The 23124-nt window shown below is 42.0% G+C and overlaps 1 long non-coding RNA gene across 2 annotated transcripts in view; it reads left to right on the top strand.

Moving 5' to 3' along the window:
* Positions 1 to 23124, top strand: part of LOC132690430 (uncharacterized) — a 214772-nt gene that overhangs the window by 5710 nt on the left and 185938 nt on the right. The window contains exon 1 of one of the 2 annotated variants that reach the window (XR_013552654.2): positions 3673 to 4019. The exons of the other annotated variant lie outside the window; for it this stretch is intronic. This is a non-coding gene — a long non-coding RNA (uncharacterized LOC132690430). Of the gene's footprint in view, positions 1 to 3672; positions 4020 to 23124 lie in introns of those variants that run through there. 2 annotated transcript variants of the gene reach the window in all.

Here is a 23124-nt window from a genome sequence, read left to right as displayed (position 1 = left end):
TGGATAGAAGATTGGAGTATTGGGGATTGAGGCCTGACAGATGTGTCAGGGCCCAGCCTAGCCCTGAACTTTGCCAAGACACTGCCTCTCAGGCTCTATTTAATTCCCTGACACATCCCCTTTATTTATTTATTTTTATTCTATTTCCCTCTTTCTTGTTTGAAAGTGGCTGATTTCAGGGAAGAGTTTTGAGTGCTCTGTCATCCTCAGGCTGCCTCACCATCAGAGCCACATCCTGGGGGGCTTGGTGTCTTGAGGAGCTGAGGCTGGACTGTGATATGAGGCTGAGTCTACTGGAGCAGTAAAATCTGTTTCTACTCTGGGAATCTCAGTGCAGGACTCACCCCTCCTCCAGGAAACTTGACAATAGTTGATTTATGAGTTCTTTTGATTCACAAGTAGTTTTGCCTTGGACACTTCTTTATTGCTATTCAGTGAGTGAGCCCTTTAGCCATCCCTGCATAATGAGACAGGGATGCTGGGTGGGGGTGGTGGCAGAAAGAGAGCAAAAGAGAGAAGTGGGTATCAAGATCAAGTCCTTACCTCCATCACGATGTCTTCCTGGCCTGGGCATGAGTTTGTCATGCTTCTCTTAAGCAGCATTCACATGATTGAGTCCTGACCTTTCCTTGCAGAAAAAAAAAAGTCACACCAGTGAAATTAAGGCAGAAATCTAATATTCATGAAGTTCTGATTACCCACAAATTGGATAGTATCTTAAAGTGTATGGTGTCAGAATTGCAAAGAGTTTTGATAAATATGTATGTTTATGGGTCCAAACAGAAGTGAAATAAAGTCTAGTTGCTGAATAATTCCACATGAAGATGTAAAACAGAGCTTGCCACAGCCCATTCATCATTGGGTGCAGGGTTTGGGTGAGTTGTGATTATCTAACATAATTACACATGACATGCAACATTCATGAAGCCCAGCACACATCCTTGTCAACTTGGGATAGGGAAGGGCTTTACATTGAAGCATGGCAAATTCCCAAATTATTATTTAGCTTTTTGTAGTTCAAGTTTGAGCCACTTTTCAGAGGTGCTAATTAGGGTATTCATAATGCCTGCTGAGGGCTGATTAGGTACCTATTGGAAATGAAAGCTTTTCTCCCAAATGGCAAATGAACTAGATATTGTTAAATAAAACATTATGAAACAGAAATCGATTATCACTCACACTTAGCTTACATTTAGTTTTTCCTTCATATTCAAGATCTTTTGGAAGAAGCACTGAGAAAATGCATTTGAACATATCCTCCCACTCCAAATATTTGATTTCACAAGGGTGAAATCAAATGTATTCTACCAAAATCTTTCCCATTAATTAAAAATACATCTTGTATGACTGAAGGAGAATTTAATCCACAAACTCTGTAATACTTTTCTTCTTCAGACACCTGTGTATAATGTTTCTTAAAGTAGCAATCTCATCTGCTCTCAAATGCTTTCCTCTAAGTGCTTTTTGGCAATGGGCAAGGAGATTTGCAGTTCCCATTTTGGGACCAGCAAACAAATCTGAGACCTGAAGCTTCTCAGATGCTCTCACTTTTGCTTCAAAGGAACGTTCTGAGTTTGCAGAGAATGAGGGAGAGGGTCTTCCAAAGTCTCCACAGGGCACAGAGTGGTCCCTGGGACCTCCGGTTCACTCCTTTCTCTAGCCTTCACACTGGATTTTCTGTATCCACTGTTTCTCTCTTCTCAGTTCCTCCTGGACAGACTTACTAGATGGATTTTTTCCCCGAAGTGCAGCTTTCATCATGTTCCATGCGGGAGTAAAATTCGACTTTTCAAGATCCTCATCCTTTTCTTTATGGTGCTCTTGCCAAGCTTCTGCTTCCTATGTAGAAACAGGCCCAGGACCTTCACCTCTGTGGCTTTGCTTGGATCTTCCACTGCCTAGAAGTGGAGGGCCATCACCTCTGCCCAGCTCTAGACTCAAACCCTCCATGGGTCTTCCCTGGATCTTTGCTATGGAATTCATTCCTTCTTAGTGGCAATGTCCTCTAGTCAAAGGCTACCAGGAACACACTCATAGATGACAGGTTAGGTCTCTTACTTGATTCAGTGCTCACCAAAGGCAATGGTGGGGTGTCACAATAAGAGCATATAGGTAGAACTATATTAAAGTTTGGCTTTTGGTTGAGCAATTTGGGGGAGGATATAAGGAAGTGGGTTTTCTGGATTGGGTGTTGTCAGAAAGTAGGAACAATTTTATGACTGGGCATCTTAATAATTGTAATCAATAGGAGAGCACACTGGAGGTAGGACAAAGTTATGCTTGGTGAAAAAGTAGTACTCAATCAGGTTAGTCAAAAGAAGGTGATATTGTCATGTGGATTGTATAGTAACCTTGTTTTTGTTTAATTTTATCATCTCAGAGTGACCTTGTCTGATGCTGTTATTCTGTGAGATTGTTTACATCTAACAGGAGAAAGCCATGATCTAACTGTGAATGCCATACCAGTTCCCAGAAGCCATGATCTGCTTTGGTTCTTTCTCATTTCCCACAGAGCACTCAATGAACACTTTTCTTTTGGCACCCTCCACCTCATATTTTATGCAACAGTCCTTATGCCATGACTTTTTTCTTCACCTGATTCTATGAGCTCCCTGAGGGTAGGGGGTCAGTCTGATCCATTTCTATCCCTTGCAGTGTCAAGCCTGAGGCTTTTACTCTGTAAAAGCAGGCACAATTAAGCATCTCAGAAAATGGGTGGGAAAACTATAAGGGTTAAAGGGGTGAGAGCCTCACCAACCCTTGAATGGCAACTGGGAGGGGTGGTATAGTCAACCATTATTGCTCCTCTCCATCTTTTTTTTTCTCTAACTTTTTATTTTTTTATTTTTTTTTTATTTTTTTTTTATTTATTTTTGGGACAGAGAGAGACAGAGCATGAAGGGGGGAGGGGCAGAGAGAGAGGGAGACACAGAATTGGAAACAGGCTCCAGGCTCCGAGCCATCAGCCCAGAGCCTGACGCGGGGCTCGAACTCACGGACCGCGAGATCGTGACCTGGCTGAAGTCGGACGCTTAACCGACTGCGCCACCCAGGCGCCCCTTTCTCTAACTTTTTAAACGTTTATTCATTTATGAGAGAGAGAGAGACAGACAGACAGACCGTGAGTGGGGGAGGGGCAGAGGGAGAGGGAGACACAGAATCCGAATCAGGCTCGAGGCTCTGAGCTGTCAGCACAGAGCCTGATGCAGGGCTCGAACTTGTGAACTGTGGGATCATGACCTGAGCTGAAATCAGACGCTTAATGGAGTGAGCCACCCAGGTGCCCCGCTCCTCTCCATCTTGACATGAATAGGGTTGACGGATAATCTCTGTTTGCTCCTCCTGATCCACTTCTTGCTCTTCACTCTGCTAGGGTCCCAGGAAACTGACCTGTAAGGATTTAATCAATGGGGTCTCCTGTCCTCTGGCTGTAGGTTGGTTTTGGCCAATAAGAAGTACCAGCAGGAGACTGGAGGGAAGAAAGAGAAAGGATTGGGAATTTATTGCCATGATTTTCTCCTAGTCTGGCCACAATTGGCAGTGACTGTGTCTTGTGGGTGGCCCCTCCTATGGCTGTCTCATGGGTTTAGTGAGCACTCCCTTTCTTTGACTTTGCTTTGGCCCTGCACACATCCCTGTAAACAACCTCTTTGTTAAATTTTCCTTGAGATCTTCATTTAAGCGCCACCCATTTCCCATGTTTCTAGTCTGTATCAGCAAGGACTGATACAATTAGGTCTTCACATTAGCCTATAGGAGAAACTGATGGCCTGCGTCACACAGTGAGAAAGCAGTGAAGATGGGATTGGAGCCTCAGCCTCCTGATTCCTAATTCATGACCTCTTCCTTGACCCTCTGATTCACATTGGGGCTAGTTTATTTAGAGATCAGCCCAAGTGTCTTCTCGTGCTCTGGATTGGTGTTTTTCAAACTGTGGAGTCATGAAATTGGTTCAGAGGATCATGAACCAGCATTAAAAGAAAATAGGCTAGAAACGGAGTGCATCCCACATAGTGGAGGTAAGTATTGTTTTATTAAACCTTGGCTTCAATTGTGTGTGTGTGTGTGTGTGTTTGTGTGTGTGTGTGGTCTATGTGTGATATTTGTATAGAGTAGCAATGTAAAATGTATTTCTAACTGTGGGCCACAGTAAATTAGAAAGCCCTTGTTCTAAGCAGAGCAGCAAAGCCCTCTCAAGACCTCTTGGTGATTCCCCTCCAGCCTTAGCAGGAGTGGACCCTGCTCTTGTACTCTTCATTTACTGTGACCCTCAAATGATGAATTTCCCAAATGCCTGGGACCAGAGAGCCTTCTGAATCCAAAGAGCATACCGTGGCCCTACTGTTCTGAGGGCTGCACTTTGGAAAATACTGTTCTGGGAGAGGTGAATCAGAGAGGAAATCCAGGGCCTGCCCTTAAGGTGACTCTGTGCTGATGGAAGCAAGCCAGGGAGGCAGTAAGCTGGAGGAGGGAGGGAGAAGAAGGAAGGGAGGTGTTGATCTGTGGGCTCCATATCCACACAGTTAGTTGGGTAGGCAGTGAGGGCCCTTACAGAATCTTAGAATCCCACACACTGATCCAGGTTGTTATTCATCCTTGTATCTCCAGCACCAGCACAGTAGGTTGACACTCAAAAAATATCTGTTGAATGAACAAATGAACCTAGCCCACTCTTCTGACTCTCTAAGGAGGCAATATGTTGTGAAGGAAAGAGAATAGGCTTTTGAGTCACACCACTTGCCAGTTTGCTGCTTTGGTTATGTTATTCAACCTCTCTGAGCTATAGTTGCTTTATATGCAAAATGCAGGTAACAATACCTTTCTCACCATTGCCTTGGGACATTGTGTAAAGGCCAGAAAGAGTGCCTGAAACATTATGGATACCTTGGTAATATAATTTTTCTTCTCTCCCTTAAAGTTCTCTTTCTTACTTTCCTTCTATAATTTTTATCACTTGTTTATTATCTATTATCTGCCTGCATGCCTCTAGGGACAAGAAGATCATGGACTTATATTATTAACTCTTTCCAGTTTGGGGGCTAAAGACTGTCTCTTTGTGGTCCACATTCATTGTTCTGGTTTTATTCCTCTAAGCCTCTTACTGCTCCTTAAGGACACTAAATATTAAGGAAGAAGGGAGAAGAATGAGGAGTAAAAAGTGAGTTTTTATTTTTCACTTTAGACCCATCCCTCCCACTCAGATCAACCTGGAGTGTTGGTATTCTGTTCCTTCATGTTTTCCAGCTCCCTTTCATTTCTTAGTATAACATGGAACACAGAGCTGGCATCATTTTAGAACAGACTTCTCATTGGAACTTTGTAAGCATTACACATTCTGTTTCTGGTAGTAGTATGAAATTTATCTTTCTGAGAATGTGGGACTCACTTGAAGACAATAAGTAAAAGTGACAATCTTTGTGCCTATCTTTCTTCCCAAAACAGTGGAAAAGTCAGTAGGTGTGCAGTGAGCATTGAGGGAACTTCAGGTCCATTAAGGAATTGGAGGCACTGTAGTGGATAGTGTTCATGGGAATGAATGAATGAATGAATGAGAGGGCCCAGAACAGGGAAGAAGCATTAGGCAGAATAAGCAGGATGGGTGCCCTGCTATCCTTGAGTTCTCCCCTAGTGATTCTCAGACTTAGGGTAAAGACTAAGGCTAGATCCTCCCATAGGGGTTCAGAGGTAGGACATGCAAGGTTGGACAGCTTTGCTTGCTTACTTCAGGGAAGGTCTGAAGATGTAACCCTGGCTCAAGGGCGAGGATGTCTCAGGAGCTCTCTAGAAAAGACAAAGGTGTGTCCAGCTCCAAATTTCCTGCTCTTATCTCTATGAAGCAACACCTAGACCCCTTTTGACACCTCTTATACTCACATATGCCTTGTACAAACTTCTCCTATTAGATTGGCAGTTCTTAAGCTCAAAATCTGGTTCAATGTGTTGGTCTATTCTGTCCTGGAAAGCAATGATAGCTGTGTAAATATTTGTTGAAGGAATGGCCTAGTGAACAAATAAGTGAGTGGAGGAAACAGGTCTGAACTCCAGGTGGTGTTGGGAGTCTGAGTATTTCTGGATTCTGTGGTATACACAGTGGCCATATTGTGTTGTGTTGTTACCTGAAAGGCTTTAGCTGAGTCCTTCTTGGAACAAATGGGTGGTGTTCTTGGACAGCAAGTTGTACAAAATTCAGGAGTCCCTTTGATGTCTCCCCTTTCAACCAAAGAGAATGTCACCCCATAATGAAAATACCTAAGAACTCAGAAGGCTCTTTGTGAAACTCCTTGTTCTGTACGGGATGACATAGGAGTTGTTGATTGATAGTGGCAGTAACTTTTTGCAGTTAATGCTGGCAAAGGTCATGTGTGGGTGGATGGATGAAGTGGTGCTTGGCCACATCTTTCCTTGTGAGTTTTATTCTTGTTCTTTCTGGAACTGTTCTCTAATTTGCCATGCTTCATAATCTGGTCTCTCACATGAGGCTGGAAGTCCCTTGCTGGCAGGGGCCATTTCTACATTTTCCAACTAGACCCAAAGTGCCTCTCACATGGTTGGCATCTACTTGGTGTTTGCCAAATGAATAATGTGTTTAAAGGTGAGCAATATTTCAATCATTTTGGCTTTTTGGAAGGGCTTGTGGCTGGAAATCTTGTGGTCTTTTTCTGTATTTATTTTCCAGTAACAAGAAGAGAAATAACACACAGTAGTATCTATTGACAGCAAATCAAATGTCATTATGGTTGTCCTGATGGCAGGCTGTTTCTCATTTGCCCAAATTACCAATCTTATCATGCCATGACCATGTTAGATTGCTTAGGAAACAGATGACATATGTGATAATGCTAAATAAGCTGAAACTGTGCCAGAATGGGGACAGAAGGCATTTTTTTTTTTCAAGTGAAGCACGGCACTCTGGAATGGCTTATTGTGATGTGGAAGGAGGACATGGAGGGGAATGAGGTATGGTTGTAGTAGAAGGCTACAAATGAAAGCACATGCTTGTTCCCCAAATAGAGATGAATGACAACTGACCCCTCTGCTACCTGAAGGGAGACTTGATAAGTTTGGGCAAAGAAGTCTTAGTTTTCGGGTAGCATTGGAATTTCTCCTGAGACTCTGATGTTCCCATCTGAATGCAGGTGTTAAGTAAACTTTTATTTTAGCACCAGAAATATGGCAACAAAGAGCTGGCCACATTGCTCTCTGCTACACCCTTCTTTGGCTTCCTATGGTTCTCAAGTGTTTGGTGTTTATCCTAACACAGTTCACAGGCCTCCCTGTGCCCATCCTCTAAGATCCCCTTGTACTATTTCACCCCTTGCTCACCAGGACCTTTCCTGTAGCTCTGTGTTGATATTCCTTCTCAGAAAGTGACACCATGGTTCTCAGCCCTGGCCAAGCAGTCAAATAATCTTGGGAGCTTAAAAAATGTAAACACTCAAGTTGCAGCCCAGGCCAGTGAAATTAGACTTCATGGAGATAGGACTCAGATGCCTTTTTAATTTATTTTTTTTTATTTTTATGTTCTAGAATATAATTTATTGTCAAGTTAGCTAACATGCAGTGTATACAGTGTGCTCTTGGTTTTGGGGCAGATTCCCATGATTCATCGCTTACATACAACACCCAGTGCTCATCTCAACAAGCAAGCTCCCTTCTCAATGCCCATCACCCATTTTCCCCTCTCCACTTCCCCCCATCAACCCTCAGTTTGTTCTCTGTATTTAAGAGTCTCAGATACCTTTTTAAAAGCTCTCTGGTGATTCCAATGTTTAGATAAGACTGAGAACCATCCTCTGGATATCATGATACAGGTGACCCAGAACTCCTCTTGTGACCTCTTGGATCTGTCCATGTGGACTGCGCAAAGGGCAAGATTCATCAAAAGTCCTCCATGACTCCACACTCTGGACTTGCTCCATGAGAACCCCTTCTCAGTTTGCTGCCCTGTCTCTGCCCCGATTCTGGGAAATGTCCCCATGTGATACTCCCTCTGTTTATCAGTCACAGAAGAGAAACAGCCCATGGATCAGACATCTCAGGCAGTGGAGGCCTCCCATGTAAGGAAGAGGTAAAACGTCTTTTTAAATGTCATTGAGAAAGCAGAAAAAGCAGGTGTAGGCACTGAAGCTTTGGAATTTTCCAGTGGGAGTGTGGCAGAGTAGGAAGCAGTATTAGATTCACCAATTCATTTGGAAATTCCATGATGGGCAGAACATGCACCTCTAATTTCATTTCAAACTCACTCAAGCATTTACTCCCTTTTTATGAAAACTCCACTTCTCATTAAAATTACCAGTTTAAAATTACAATGTTCTGTTGAGAACATCTAAGAAATGACCTTTCTTCATTCTAAATGCTATAAAAATTAAGTTTTCCTAGGCTGTGGGCTGCACTCTTGGGATAGGTTTTTTTTTTTTTTTTTTTTTTTAATGTACTGGATATTGCTTTCAAAGTTCTCTAATTGCCTAAATTAATAATGGCTTTTTTCTTTGGTTCCTGTAAGGGACAAATGAATTTGAATCTCTCTTTAAAGAATTGAATCTCCAGCTATCTCATTCTGATTACTTTTTGCATTCATTATAGAATTTGAAATGATCTGCAAGGTCACCTTTTTCTACCCACTCCTGACTCCCTCAACTCTACCCCTTATTTCCAGCCTCTAGTTCCAAGAGTTTGGTTGGATAAAAGATAAGAAAGTCCTTAGGCTCGTCTATCCTCGGATTGGCATCTAACCCTCATAGACCGAACATTGTTCATTACATTGGACTTGATTTTACTATACAAAGAAACAATTCTCCTTAGGGAAATTACAAATACACAAACAGAAAAATGAGTATTTTATATTTTATTGTTAAATAAAATATTCAGTCTCACCATACTTTCAAAAATCTCTGGCACTTTTAAAAATGTGCATGTCATGACCAGCAGAACCTTGACTAAAACACACAAATATATTGCTTAAAACACACACACACATACACACACACACACACACACACACCCACACACACAAACTACACAGCAACAATAAAACTATGCCTTCAGTCTGCTCAGGAAAAGGCACAGCAAAGAGGCTGACACTATTTTTTAGATGTTAAGATGTTCATGTTAAAGAAAATAGAGTATAGTTATTGACTTTGAAATGTATAGCCATATGCTTAATTCAAAGATTGAATCTTTGCTAAAAGGACAGTTAGGCTGATGAAAGAAATTGACTTGTACCACTTAATGAGCAATTTCATATTTTTAATATAGAAATAACTGGTGCTGTGGACAGTCTTTTATTTTTTTGAGAATCCAATAACCAAGAAATCTTTCAAATGATCATTATACAATGAATACCCTGAGGCTTTGAGAAATATTTATTTTGAAATTATCACAAGCTCTACATTATTCACCAATAAAAAAAGGCAATTAAATGCTAGGCTATAAGCTCCAACAGATTTTTGCTGCTGAAAATAATTGGACAGATACTTTTTCCCTTTTTTTAAGTAATAGTGCCCAAAGAGCTTTAATGATCTTACTGCCTATGGATATGGTGCTTAAATATATTTCTTATCTTAACTTTGATGCTGGTGTAACAAGATTATAGAAAATGGCATGTGATTAGAAGTATAGTTTTACTAATGTATAACATACCAAATTAAGTATCTTCTAAAATTTTCCAAAAATCAGCACTAGTTTCTGAATTTAAGTTTGGAGTTGGTAGGAAGGAATCTTTGGTGTAGACCATACATGGTGAAGGTATTTTTTACGTGCTCTTTACCTTTTCCAGCCTCCTTGCAATTGTGTGTGTGGGATATATGATCAGTTCTGATCAAAGGGCTATAAGCAGAAATACGAACGCATTTAAGTAACAACTGATCCACACCCTCCAGTTCTCTACTTTCTTGCTATGGTGACCTAGAAGCCAACTTTTGAGACGGTGGTGCCCCAAGTGTGCTGGAAACTGAATCACTGAGTTACTGCATGCAGAATGGCTCTCCTGCATGCAGGTCTGTCTGGTTGGCCTCATTATTTGCATTACCAAAGATTAAACTTTTAGATTTTTAAACCACCAAGATTTTAGAGTTAATCTGTTACTGCAGAATAACCTGGGATATCCTGACTGATAATCTCAGGGTTATTGCAGGGTTGTTGAGAGGAGCTAATGGAGCCTAAAGTCCTCTTTCCATAGTGCTTGGTAGTTTTCTTGTAAAGAAAGAACTGCTTTTATTGAAGGATCTCCGAACCTGCACTGCCAGGCAAAATATCCATTTGATTTCTGTGGAGAGTTCAAATGGTTAATTCAAGGAGAACCAGCTCACCTCATGTTTCTCTTCATGGCAGACTTTCGTGTTCTTACCTGCCTTGACTAGGTAGTCTGTTTCATTTTACTGAGGGGTGCTCTGCAGCCCATAGTGTGGATCCCCTTTGGTCCTGGAGACCACCCTTTAGGAGACACAAGTGGATTTGCAACAAGAAGTCCTGGTCTCTTGGTAATTGCCTCCCCTACCACTGCTCACAAGGCTATTAGGTTCAGAAGCTAGAGACCCATGATGAGTTTCCAGGGCACTCAGGTGACCTGCCATCTTGGAGGGGCTACAAGTGCACATGTTCAACCAAAAGCCCTTTCTGCAAAATTCTTTACCAGAATCAACTTTGTTTTCATGTCTAAATAATTTTATTCAATATCTTCTCCAGTGAGGAACAGAGAAGCTGTTTAATTTCACTCCTAGTGAGCAGGAGATAGTGTATCTGCCTTCCCTTTGAATTCAAATGGGGTTGGTTCAGGTTCTATGTAAATATGTGTTCTTGTCAACTTTCCTTCCAATTGAGAGGCTTCTAAGGGAGTCTGAATTTAGCTATTAGTAACTATAAGAAAAATTAGTTTTGATTTCATAAGTTATTTTAAAATTTTATGCCAGGCTTAGCTCACAATTTATTGCCATCCTTAATATAGATATAGAGCTTTCTAGAACCACATGATTTCTCTTAGAAGTAAACCAATACTAAAACTACAAGTTACACACTTTAAAATTTTTCTTCCCTGTTATTACTAATCAAATTTGCAACAACAGGGCAGGAAAATTTTAAGTGTGATGATGAAGAGTATGAGTCCCAGAGTCTGAATAACCTGGGTTCAAATCTAGTTTCCCCATTTACTGTGTGATCTTGGCCATGTTACTTAACCTCTTTTCTTCTCTCTACCTGTAAAAGGGGCTAATCAGAAAGCCTTCCTCTGGGTGATGTCATTTAGACATCGTCTTTGTAATGTAATTAGAAGTGATCCCTGGGGCACCTGGGTGGCTCAGTCGGTTAAGCGTCCGACTTTGGCTCAGGTCATGATCTCGCGGTCTGTGAGTTCGAGCCCCGCGTTGGGCTCTGTGCTGAATGCTCAGAGCCTGGAGCCTGTTTCAGATTCTGTGTCTCCCTCTCTCTCTGACCCTCCCCTGTTCATGCTCTGTCTCTCTCTGTCTCAAAAATAAATAAATGTTAAACAAAATTAAAAAAAAAAAAGAAGTGATCCTTGAATATGGAAACACTGACAGCTGCTTTTATCATTATTATTTTGGAAAGAAAGTAAAAAAGAGTATAGAATAGTTTATGATTAGTTATCATGGGAAAATGAGGGAGTAAGAGGTCCCCACCCCCATTCATCTTTCCTTATTTCTTCCCACTCTAATTGCAATAATGAAGGCAAAAATGTGCAGAAGCCCCCCGCTGTGTGTGTGTGTTGTTTGTATGTGTGTATGTGCATATGTACACATATGCACATATGCACAAAAGGGTGCTCTCCAGAGCATGGAAGGGGCAGGGGAATGTGTCTGTTTTTTTCAGGTCTGAAGGCTGCTGCAGGTGTAATGAGCAGCGATTGATTACCTGTTCAGTAGTTTCTGGGCTGAAGGGAGAGGGATCAGCAAATAAAATGTGGTTATCCCCCTTGTATTTAGATGAGGTGGTTGGGGTGGGTAATGGAACAGCAAGCATATCAGTAATTATCACAAGGGGGAAAGGCCTTTGGCTAATGCCAGACAGAGTAAATACTGGGGAACAGGAATGGGGCTTCTTCCTTGTCAGCTGCATATGCCTTGTCACTCTGGGGAGGCAGGTAAGACAAGATCTACACTTGAGAAGAAACTCCTCAAGTCTCATTTCTAGTCCTTTTCATGGTGTGAGAAGTATGGGTTGATTGTCTCAGTGGGGAGGATCTATCTAGACCTGCACTGGAACCATGGTAAGACAGGGGTGTCTCTCCAGAGCCTGAAATCTCATGCTGTATTGCAATGTTGGAATTAAATTTGCAAAGACTTGAGGCCAAATTCAGTATAACCCCATGTGCCCTCAGAATGGCAGGAAGTGGCAAAAATCAGACTGGGGAATCTTGTTTGCTGTGCAATGGCAAGAGTGAGACAGGTGTGCCTGTTTCTGTGCGCTAAACTCAATTACTCCACAGGTGTAACAGATGTGATATGGATGAATATACAGGCTAGCATCTGTCAGCTGGGAGGGGAACATAGGCACCTTATTAATCACACAGGGATTAGCCAAGTGGTAGATAAACCAGGCCTGGAGTTTTCCAATGCTGTCAAACCTTGGGGGAGAGCTTTTTCAGGCTGTACAGAGGTGCCACTGCCTGAAGTTTTGGATGCAGTTGCTGGAAAATTAACTGACCTCATGCAGGATCTATTTACATATTTTAAAAGAGTGTGGATAATAAACTCTCCGTGCCATACAACTCACCATTGTGTGGCATGCTACATTTAGGAAAGGACTTTTATTTTTGGTGCCTTAATGATTCTCACACAAATTTATGAGGCCTCCAAGCAGGCATTGCTTCCCAATTCAGTGAACATCAAGAGAGTTCTGTGTGGAGTACTGGACTTGCAATTGGACTGTGCAACCACAGTGAGTAACTTACTATTATGTACCTTAGTTTCCCCATCTGCAAAGGTCTGGACTATTGACACTTCCAGGCAGGAAAACTCTTTGTTGAGGTGCCGTACTATGCACTGTAGGATGTTCAGCAGCATCCCTGCCCTATATGCACTAGAGGCCAGTAGCACCCCCTCCCCCAATAGTGACAACCAAAAATGTCTCCAGATATTGCCAAATGCCCCCTAGGGAGTAATCTCTGGTCTAGATACTTCCATGTTAATGCACTGGGTGACCTATATTTGTATTTTTCTACATATCTGCCACTGAGAGTTCTGGGAACGATGTGCTGTATTAAAGATAATCTTGAGGTCAATTTTACTGACCATTTTTATAAGGATATCTGATATTTATCAAGTATCTATCATGTCCTTGGCACCTGCTGGGCATGTCTTATATAGATGTGGATATTAGTTGTTGTTGTTGTTGTTTTTTAGTCTCCATTTAATTAATTAATTAATTAAATTCAATACTTAATTAATTAAATGATTTAATTAATTAATTCAATGCTTAACTAATTAAATGTTTTAATTAATTAATTAATTAATTAATTAAAGTTTATTTTGAGAGAGAAAGAGTGCACGTGAATAGGGGAGAAGGAGAGAGAGACTCCCAAGCAGGCTCCACACTGTCAGCATGGAGCCTAATGTGGGGCTCGAACTCATGAACTGTGAGACCATGACCTGAGCCAAAATCAAGAATTGGACTCTTAACCTACTGAGCCACCCAGGTGCTCCATCCATTTTAAAGATAGAAAGCAAAGGCTCAGAGATGACATACAGTTTTAGTGATGTAAACTGGGACTCAAGTCTGGATCTGTATGGTTCCATAAACCCTCACTCATTTTAATGGTGGCACATTTAAGGGTGTGGATTCAGGAGCCAAATTGCCTGGGTTCAAATTTTGACAGATTAGTACTGTAACCTTACATGGGCTATTTAGCTTCCTACCAAACCTATGAAGTCACTATTATTAACTTGATTTTACTTATGGAGAAATTAAGGTATTGAGAGGTTAAGTGAATTAACGTTTATAAAATGTTTAGAACAATGCCTGGCATAAAATAAGAGTTACATAAGAGTTAACTTAAAAATTACAACAAAGGGCCTCTATATTCCTGGTTCTGTTGTGCCTGTGGAGTCACAAAGATGATAAAAGACCTGGTTTCTGACTACTTGGAGTATCTAGTGTGTTGGCAGTGTGAACGTGGTTCTACAGTACATGGACGCTCTTTCTGGTGTCCTTTTGGTAACTTTGACGAATTTTACACATCTGTGTTCTTCCATGTCTAATAGCCACACCCATATCTCTGTCTTTAGTGACCCACCTTTGGGCTTTGCTCACAGGTACAAGTGTTTGAAGTGATGTTCTAGGGAATTCATGTTTCTCCAACCTAGCCTGTAGCAAGGGTGCTGGGGTATGAAACTTCACATGTTTTAATTCAAATCAGGATAAATTCTAAGATGTATGTTACATGCCAGTGTTGCACTATAGGATCAGGTGGAGAGTGGCACTTACCCATGTTCTCAGTTTCCCTCCCTCTGTCCTTTTCCCATTCCCTTCCTGATTCTCCTGGAGCATTATAAAGTCTTAGTCACATATCTGACTTTTGGGGACCCTGACCTAGAGAGGGTCAAAGGGGGACCTGAGTAGAGGGGTTACTTGTCTACTCTCTCTGGTTCACACACTTTGTTTGTTGTGGCTGCTGTCTAGGCAAAGGTTCGGTAAGCAGGATTTAGCTGAAGACAAGAGAGTTTTGAACTCTGCATTGTGGATTCTGGGTGCCATGGGTGTCTGGAGAAAGGAGGTCATTATGGACCAGCATGGTGGAGTACTCCCTTGCCATTTGCTTAAAATATATTGAACCTGAGATGATATCACACAGTGGCTATCTCATAAAGAAGTGGTTATGGTGGCTGAGCTCTCTCATTACACTCCGTGAGCATTTTTGGCCCAGTGGACTTGCCCTTCCTCTCTCAGCACAGCCTTTTCTGCCATAGCGACTCCTGAGGAGTTGGCATGATTTCACTCTCCTCACTAACATGATTAATGCTGAGGTCCTGTGAGTACTCGGGGCTGAAGTTCCCCAGTCTCATCACCCCAGCTGGGAAGAAAACATGGGCAAACTCACTATGTAACTCAAGGGAACCCGTGGTGAGTCCTTTGGAAAGATAAAAATCCTTTTCATCACACACATGTGAATGCATCTGCTCTGGGTCACACAAGCCCACAGATGGGATGGGAAAGGACCTTGAGGGTATGCTTAAGGTCACACTCATATTTGTGTCAGGGATTGAGAGGCTCACATCTCCATACACTCAGACCACAGCTGTTATCTTCACAGTGCTGATTCTATTTGTTTACTTACTTGAATTCCTAATATCAAGTTTCCTTAAGCTATGGCACTAATGGCACTGAGCTCATTTTTCTCTTTTTTTTTCATTCTCCAAAACGTGTACTGTATACCAGGCACTGGGTGACAGGCATAGATCCATGTAAGAAGGACGCCCCTCAGGGCCACATCAGTCCTTGGGACTTCCTGTGAATGTATGCATCCAGGGATATGGAGAGTCATAGGAGACCTTCTAGAAAATGACCTGGAACCAGACTTTCAACTACTGGTGATGGTGATAAAATTGTGACTCCCAGAGCAGCCCCACTTGAGCTTGGCTTGGTTTGGCTCACACACTGTTTAGAACATTTTGGATTAGCTGCCAACATTTACAGTTTGGGGTTTCACGTAACATCTGGATTTCCCATTGTGTCTTGAGAAAAATATATATTAAACTTTGGATCTGAGCAGAAACTGCTTCATTTAAGTCAGAGCATGCTCATGCTGGCTTATCCTGGTTCCCACAACTCCCTGCTGTCCTACACCTGATCTGCCTCACACTTTGTGTCCTGCTTGGAGGTTGTAGGCAGTGTAGCATCGTGACCAAGAGCATGGGTTCAGCAGCCAGGTTGACTGATCCCTGCCTTTCCATTTCCCTGTCATGTGACCTTGGCTCCTTACTTTATCTTTCTGTGCCATAGATTTCTTATCTGTAAAATGAAGCTAAGAATAGAGTCCATCATAGGGTTATTGAAGGAATACATGAATTATTATTTACGAACAGCTTAGAACTGTGCCTGGCACATTGTCACCACTCAATAAATGTCACTTATTATTGTTGTTTTTATTGTTATTCTACCCAGTATCAGACTGTGGTTGCAGTTAGGCAGCCATTCTGCATCACTACCTCCATGGGACTTTGGTAGGATTTGTAAGTAATGATAAGGGTTTTTGAGCTATCTCCTGGGTTCCTAGAAAAGATAGAGAACCTCTCTGAGTTCAAATCCCTCTTTGGGAACTGAAGAGTGATTGTATCATATGGATTCATGTCTTGATGCCAAAAGGGACTTGAAAGCATGGAGCTGCCATGTAGAAGCTCAGGAAATATCCATAGTGAAAACCGAGGTTAAAAAAAAAGGCTTCTATCAAAATCCTCAAGAAGAAAGCAGGCAAAAACCTCTTTGATCTTGGCCACAGCTACTTCTTACTCAACACATCTCCAGAGGCAAGGGAAACAAAAGCAAAAATGAACTATTGGGACCTCATCAAGATGAAAACTTCTGTACAGGGAAGGAACAATCAGCAAAACTAAAAGGCAACCAATGTAATGGGAGAAGATATTTGCAAACGACATATCAGATAAGAGGTTAGTATCAAAAATCTATAAAGAACTTCTCAAACTCAACACCCAAAAAACAAATAATCCAGTGAAGAAATGAGCAAAAGACATGAATAGACACTTCTCCAAAGAAGACCTCCAGATGGCCAACTGACAACTGAAAAAATGTTCAGCCTCACTCATCATCAGGGAAATACAAATCAAAACCACAGTGAGATACCACCTCACACCTATCAGAATGGCTAACACTAACATCTCAGGCAATAACAGATGTTAGTGAGGATGCAGAGAAGGAGGATATTTTTTGCACTGCTGGTGCAAATGCAAACCGGTGCAGCCGCCCTGGAAAACAGTATGGAGGTTCCTCAAAAAATTAAAAACAGAAGTACCCTATGACCCAGCAATTGCACTACTAGGTGTTTATCCAAGGTATACAGGTATGCTGTTTTGAAGGGGCACATGCATCTCAATGTTTAGAGCAGCACTATCAATAATAGTCAAAGCCTGGAAAGAGCCCAAATTTCCATCTATGGATGAATGGATAAAGAAGATGTGGTATATATATACAATGGAGTATTATTTGGCAATCAAAAAGAATGAAATCTTGCCATTTGCAGCTATGTGGATGGAACTAAAGGGCATTGTGCTAAGCAAAATTAGAGAAAGACAAATATATGACTTCACTCATATGAGGACTTTAAGATACAAAACAGATGGACATAAGGGAAGAGAAGCAAAAATAATGTAAAACCAGGGAGGGGGACAAAATATAAGAGACTATTAAATATGGAGAACAAACAGAGGGTTGCTGGAGGGGTTGTGGGAGGGGGGATGGGATAAATGGTTGGGGCGCATTAAGGAATCTACTCCTGAAATCATTGCACTGTATGCTAACTTGGATGTAAATTAAAAAAATAAATTTTTTAAAAAAGAAAAAAAAATGGCTCCTACCAACTTGCTTTCAGAAGGATCAAAGAAAAAGCTGCTTCTGGAAATGGACAAATCCTTCTGCTTACAGAGCTGTCATCTGCTTTTCTCCTGGAAGAAAAATAAAGGAAGATAAAAAAAGGCAGCAGAGACTGGCGGTTTGTTCATTGCTATTCCAGCAGCATCCCTCCTTATGCATCTGCATCCATTTCATCCCACTCCAGTCAGTATATTTTCACCAGGCAGTGATGCAAGAATGTCTGTGTACTCAAATTTTATTGTAGTCAGGAAACATTTATGGGTTTGACTTTCAACTGACCATGGCAGGAAGTCTAGAAGCAATTATAACCAACACCTGCTCTATCTGTGCTTCGGGCAGGCAGTGACTGATTCCAGGCCTCCGGTACAAGAGTGTTTCCTATCGTCTCAGAATAATAAAAGTGACACCTTGCTTCCCTGCTATCTGGAGGAGCTCATGGCACTTTACTCTGAAAACCCTCATATTATTGGCATTTCTTTTAGTGAAGATATCAAATTAGTTACTGGAAAGGAAAACGTAGAAGATGGTTATTGTCGATGTTAAAAGACAAGTTTAAACCACTTCCACAGACCATGTCTCATAAGTACAAATATTTGAGTAGAGAAAACTATCGATCTAAAGTTGAACAAAATCTGAATTTAGACAATGTTTTGACCATGAATGTGCCAAGATTAAGGCTGGAGAAAGGACACAGTCTTTCTAGCAGTGATTTCCACCCAGGATGTGTCTAGCTATTGTACAAGATGATTTTTGATCCCAGACAAATCTCTATTTCCACTTTCTCTGTGCTTTGCCAGCTAGCTGACAGATTCTGGGAGGGTGGGGGGATTTGGGGGCTGGGCTGACCTCAGGAAATCAAGTGTAAAGGGCTTTTTTTCTCACTCAGAAGCGGGTCATGTTCACAGCTGTTCTGTGTAATAATAACTCCCAGGCTCTTGCTTCTGAGCCTTGGCAGACCCGAGTCCTAGGAGGCAAATGAAAGTGAGAAACACCTCAAGGCACTTATTGCCTCCATTTAATTTGAGCCCCAGTTTTACTCTCCTTCTATTTTACATGAAGCTGAAAAGAGCTATACAGGCCAGATGGGCCACGGGCCCCTAGGCAGACAGCTAGGGGCCAGACAAGGCAGAAGAGGGGAGAACAGCATTACAAGGGCTCCTGGATAGGAGACTGAATGTGTGTTTGGCCTGGGAGATCCCACTGTGGTTTCCCATTGGCTGGGGACCAAACAGTTCCTGGGTCCAGAATTTATGTTACCCATGTCCCTGAATTCAAAATAAGAGGCTAAAAGTATTTAACAACAAGGTAGAAACTTGGTTTGTGAATTTACTCTCTTACTCAGACATCTCAAAGGATTTCATATGCAGACATTGCAATACTCAAAGCACAGCAGGAAAAGTGAAAGATGCTATCTTCCTCCTTGTCCCTCTTTTCTGGCTTTCATGGATTTCCAAGGGGCCACACTGAGCTGATGCCATTTAGGTCAAGTTTAAAGATGTCCTAGTTCTGAGGGACTTGCTGTGCTTCTTTCTATTGTCGGAAGGCTCGATTTCTTTTTTTTTTTAATATGAAATTTATTGTCAAATTAGTTTCCATACAATACCCAGTGCTCCTCCCAACAGGTGCCCTCCTCAATGCCCATCACCCACACCCTCCCCTCCCTCCCACTCCCCATCAACCCTCAGTTTATTCTCAGTTTTTAAGAGTCTTTTATGGTTTGGCTCCCTCCCTCTCTAACTTTTTTTTTCCCCTTCCCCTCTCCCCATGGTCTTTTGTTAAGTTTCTCAGGATCCACATAAGAGTGAAAACATATGGTATAAGTCTTTCTCTGTATGACTTATTTCACTTAGCATAACACTGTCCAGTTCCATCCACATTGCTACAAAAGGCCATATTTCTTATCTTGTGACAAAATGCAAAGTACTGAAATCTGTGATCCCGTGTTCTTTTCTCATGACCTTTGCCCTTCTCTCTGGATACAACCACTCATCTGTGCTCACTGGTGAGCTCTGAAACACTCATGTCTCAAGATTATTTTCCTTCCTAGCAACAAACATCTGAACATTTTGTTAGAATACTCTGTGTCCTGGATTCCTGTCTTCTGTTTTTCCAACCTCAGACCTCCTACTTGCTGTGGCTTGCAAATTCCAATGCCAGTAGGACCAGGCAGGTAGAATAATTAAATGCAGCAGTTGCAAGTGGTAACAGGGGGTGGTGGGGACTGTGATCACGTGGTGAGTAATACATGCTGCCAAATGGAATAACTCCATCTCAATGTTGCCACCTGGGAATATGGACCCAGTCTTTCAAGAAATTCATATTTTAATGTAAAACCTCCCGATTACACATAAAATGAATTCAGCGTTGTGATCAGCACTCAGTGAGCCAAAATAAACATGTTTGCTGGATGGGTCAATTTTTACTTTCTGCTTTGGAATTTGGAGCAATTGAAGAGTGTTTTAGGAAGGAGGGACATAGTCCAAATGAACAAGATGAAGCAGAGAGACTAGTTACACGGTGGCTTTTGTACCATTCTAGGGAAGAAATGTTGAGTGCCAGAAAGTAATGACAAAGAGGACCTGGATTTGAGAAATGTTTTTGAAATAGAATTCACAGTGCTCAGAAATTTATTGGTTTTGGAGAAGGGCAGAGAGAGATAGGTGGAGAATGGCCCTGATGTATAGTTTTGTCTTGACTTTTGGCTAATTAATGCTTCTAGGATCGTGACCCTTGGCCCACAATCAGCCCTTCTAATACTCCCTTAACCCTGCCTAGTTCTCATACCCTTGCCTATTCCCATAGTGCTGCCATTCAGGGAGCGGCCACCAAACCCAGGAACTTTTTACAAAGACAAGAACAAGTCCCTCTACCACCAAGAGTAGGTAGTTTCAGGATGATAGATCTGAGATACCATGGAAAGCGAATCTGTTACCTTCCATCGTGCACAAAGCACGCTGTTACAGCTAGGACTCATAATAATCCCTCAGTTTCCTAAATTGCTTTACTGCTGCTTTTTTAATTAAGACCCATTAACTTGTCATATATTGATAACAGGATGACCCTGAAATAGATGGATAAATTAAAGCTCTCTTTCATTCTGTGCTTTTATATGAATGTGTTAATTATTTTTGTCATTAGGGAGACTGATGGAGGGATGGAGAAGTACAAAGCAGATTTTGACAAACTGTTGGTGTTTGTAGCTGGAAACTCAGTGCCTGTTGGATGCAATCCTTCACCCTTTGATGTCACAGTTGGCACCAAGGGGCCAAGCTAGGACTTTCTGTACAAAGAGTCCACATTATAGAGGCTGGTGGATGGTTCTGAGGGCCCACTGATTTGATGCAAGAGCTGCACACCAGCACTCACAGGTGTCCAGATCTGGTGTTCAGATGGAGGTTTTTTTGAATGCACACAGCTCACACACTCATTTAAAAAAATAATTATGGTGTAACATTTAAGGATAGGGAGATTTTGCATAAAAATCTAGATTTCTAGCTTCTGAAAATGTTTGATGGTTTGACATCACCGGATGGCAACACACTCCCTACCACTCCCCTTTGCCCCTTGAGTACTGAAACTGAATTTTAAGTGCCATTTGTTATTATCTTGTATGATTTTGTTTGTTCTTATGGTAGTATTAGGGAACAAAAGAAGAGATTTCTGGTTTGTATCTCTGTAAAAAACAAAAAACCAAAATATGGACCAAGATGAACCATGTTTTTCAAAGAAAATTTAGGGAGAGCATATATCTGTGGGGAAGTCAAGGCTGAAGCTAGCCTAGGATTGCAAATAGCTAGGTAAGATCAGTCACTGATGACCCCAATTGGAGGGAGCTAATAAGTTTGGAATCCTTGCTTTCTAGTCACATGTAGCTGTGCCTTAAGGACAGCTTAGAAATGGAATTCCAGAAAACAGGTTGGCATGGTAAATAATCCACTGGGTTAATTTACCAAATTATTTCAATTAACTGGGTATTTATTTTGTGCATGCTAGGTACCCAGGCTGTAATTCCTGACCCCACCACTATGTGAAACAGGGAACATCCACAATTGCATAAAGCCAAGCTTGGAAGAAATGGAACATCCAGCATGCCAATAAGCACTTCCAGGAGGTAAACTCAGGAGGGGTTCCCTCTGGCTGAAAAATTCAGGAAGTTGCTTTGGAGGTGACAAGACTTGAGAACAGAGGGGGCAGGCAATGTTTGGAAGCTCTTTCCTGCTCAGAAGAGCCCTTTGCCTCCATTTATCTGAACCGTGAGTGTTGCCTCTGGCTATCAGCTCCCATGTTTACAAATGGGCTACTCATTTCAGGCCACAGAGGTATCTTTTGAAAACCTTCAGCTTTGGAGTCTTGCTGGCCATCGAAAGCATGACAAAGGACTCACTGAAGTAGTGATGATGGGGAGCAGCTGGGTTTGAGGAACTTGGGCACCTGCCACCTTCTTGTTTTTACAGGGCTCTCTGAAGGCCCTGATTATGCCTTATAAAGCTTCACAGAATGGGATTGTTTTCTGCCTCAGGCTTTGTTAACAGAGGCCCTCAGGCTGGCCATTTGTGTGTTTGCAGAAACTTCTTGCCAATTCTCCCTTGTATCTTTTTTTTTTTTTTTACCTATATCAGGTAGATTCAATGGCACCTGAGCCCAAGGCAGCAGACCTGCAGAGAAGGCATGGAGATTGAAGCAAGGTGAAGTGCTCCAAGTCAGTGTGGAGGAACCTCCCCATGCAGTGACCTTGAAGTCCCCCTGCTCCCCTCCCCACAGGATTTTGAGCTTTAAGCCTCATCTCTGACTCAGGAATAAAAGAGCTGAGTTTCTTGAATTTAAGAATGACAGGAACCAGTGGCAGTCATTACTGGTCTAAGCCCAGCCTAAGATTTTCTTTGCATGTTCCCTATGTCCAGCTGCTTCTGAGGGTCAAGCAAATAGTGACTGCTGGGCGGAAGAATGGGGAGTGGTGTCAGAGCATTGGCACTAAACACTAGACATGGCTAGTGTTTATTATTGTTAACTGGCTGTGGGCCAGCCCTGCATCTCTGAGCTTATTTCCCATCTATAACGTTGGGAGAGACCATGTTCCAGCTGGCCAATGTCACTGGTTACTGGAAGGTGTCAATAAGAGAATGTTTTGAACAGCTGTGTAAATGACAAAGGTGTTATAGACATGAGATGGTGATGATGAATACACGAACAATGATGTCAGGACTCATGTTCTCCCAGTAGAAGGATGTGCCAGAGATGACTCCTTATGAAAATGAAGAACCCAACATGGAGTTTCTCTACTTCTGGTGTCCACCTTGTCATTTCCCCTCTCTCCTCCCAGAGCCTACCTATGCCCAATAGCCCAGGTTTAGCCTTCAATGTGGGCTGAGAGCCAGTGCCCTTAGAAAGCATGTGGCTAATGAGGACAAAAGGTGGTAGGCAGTAAGACATTTGCCATCTTGGTCTCTTGGGAAAAGCTACTTTCTTTTGTCTCTATTCTTTTCCCAGCTCTCCAAGCAAACCCTGTGGTATGAGTTATCTTTGGAAGTAGCCACCTGTTTCCTGTCTTGGAAGGACAGTTTGTACCAGGCT

This window comes from Panthera onca, chromosome E2 (genome assembly GCF_046562875.1).
Source record: "Panthera onca isolate mPanOnc1 chromosome E2, mPanOnc1 haplotype 2, whole genome shotgun sequence".
Classification (NCBI taxonomy): Eukaryota; Metazoa; Chordata; class Mammalia; order Carnivora; family Felidae; genus Panthera; species Panthera onca.
Note: the sequence above shows the minus strand (reverse complement) of the source record. Positions and strands in the feature narration are given on the sequence as shown.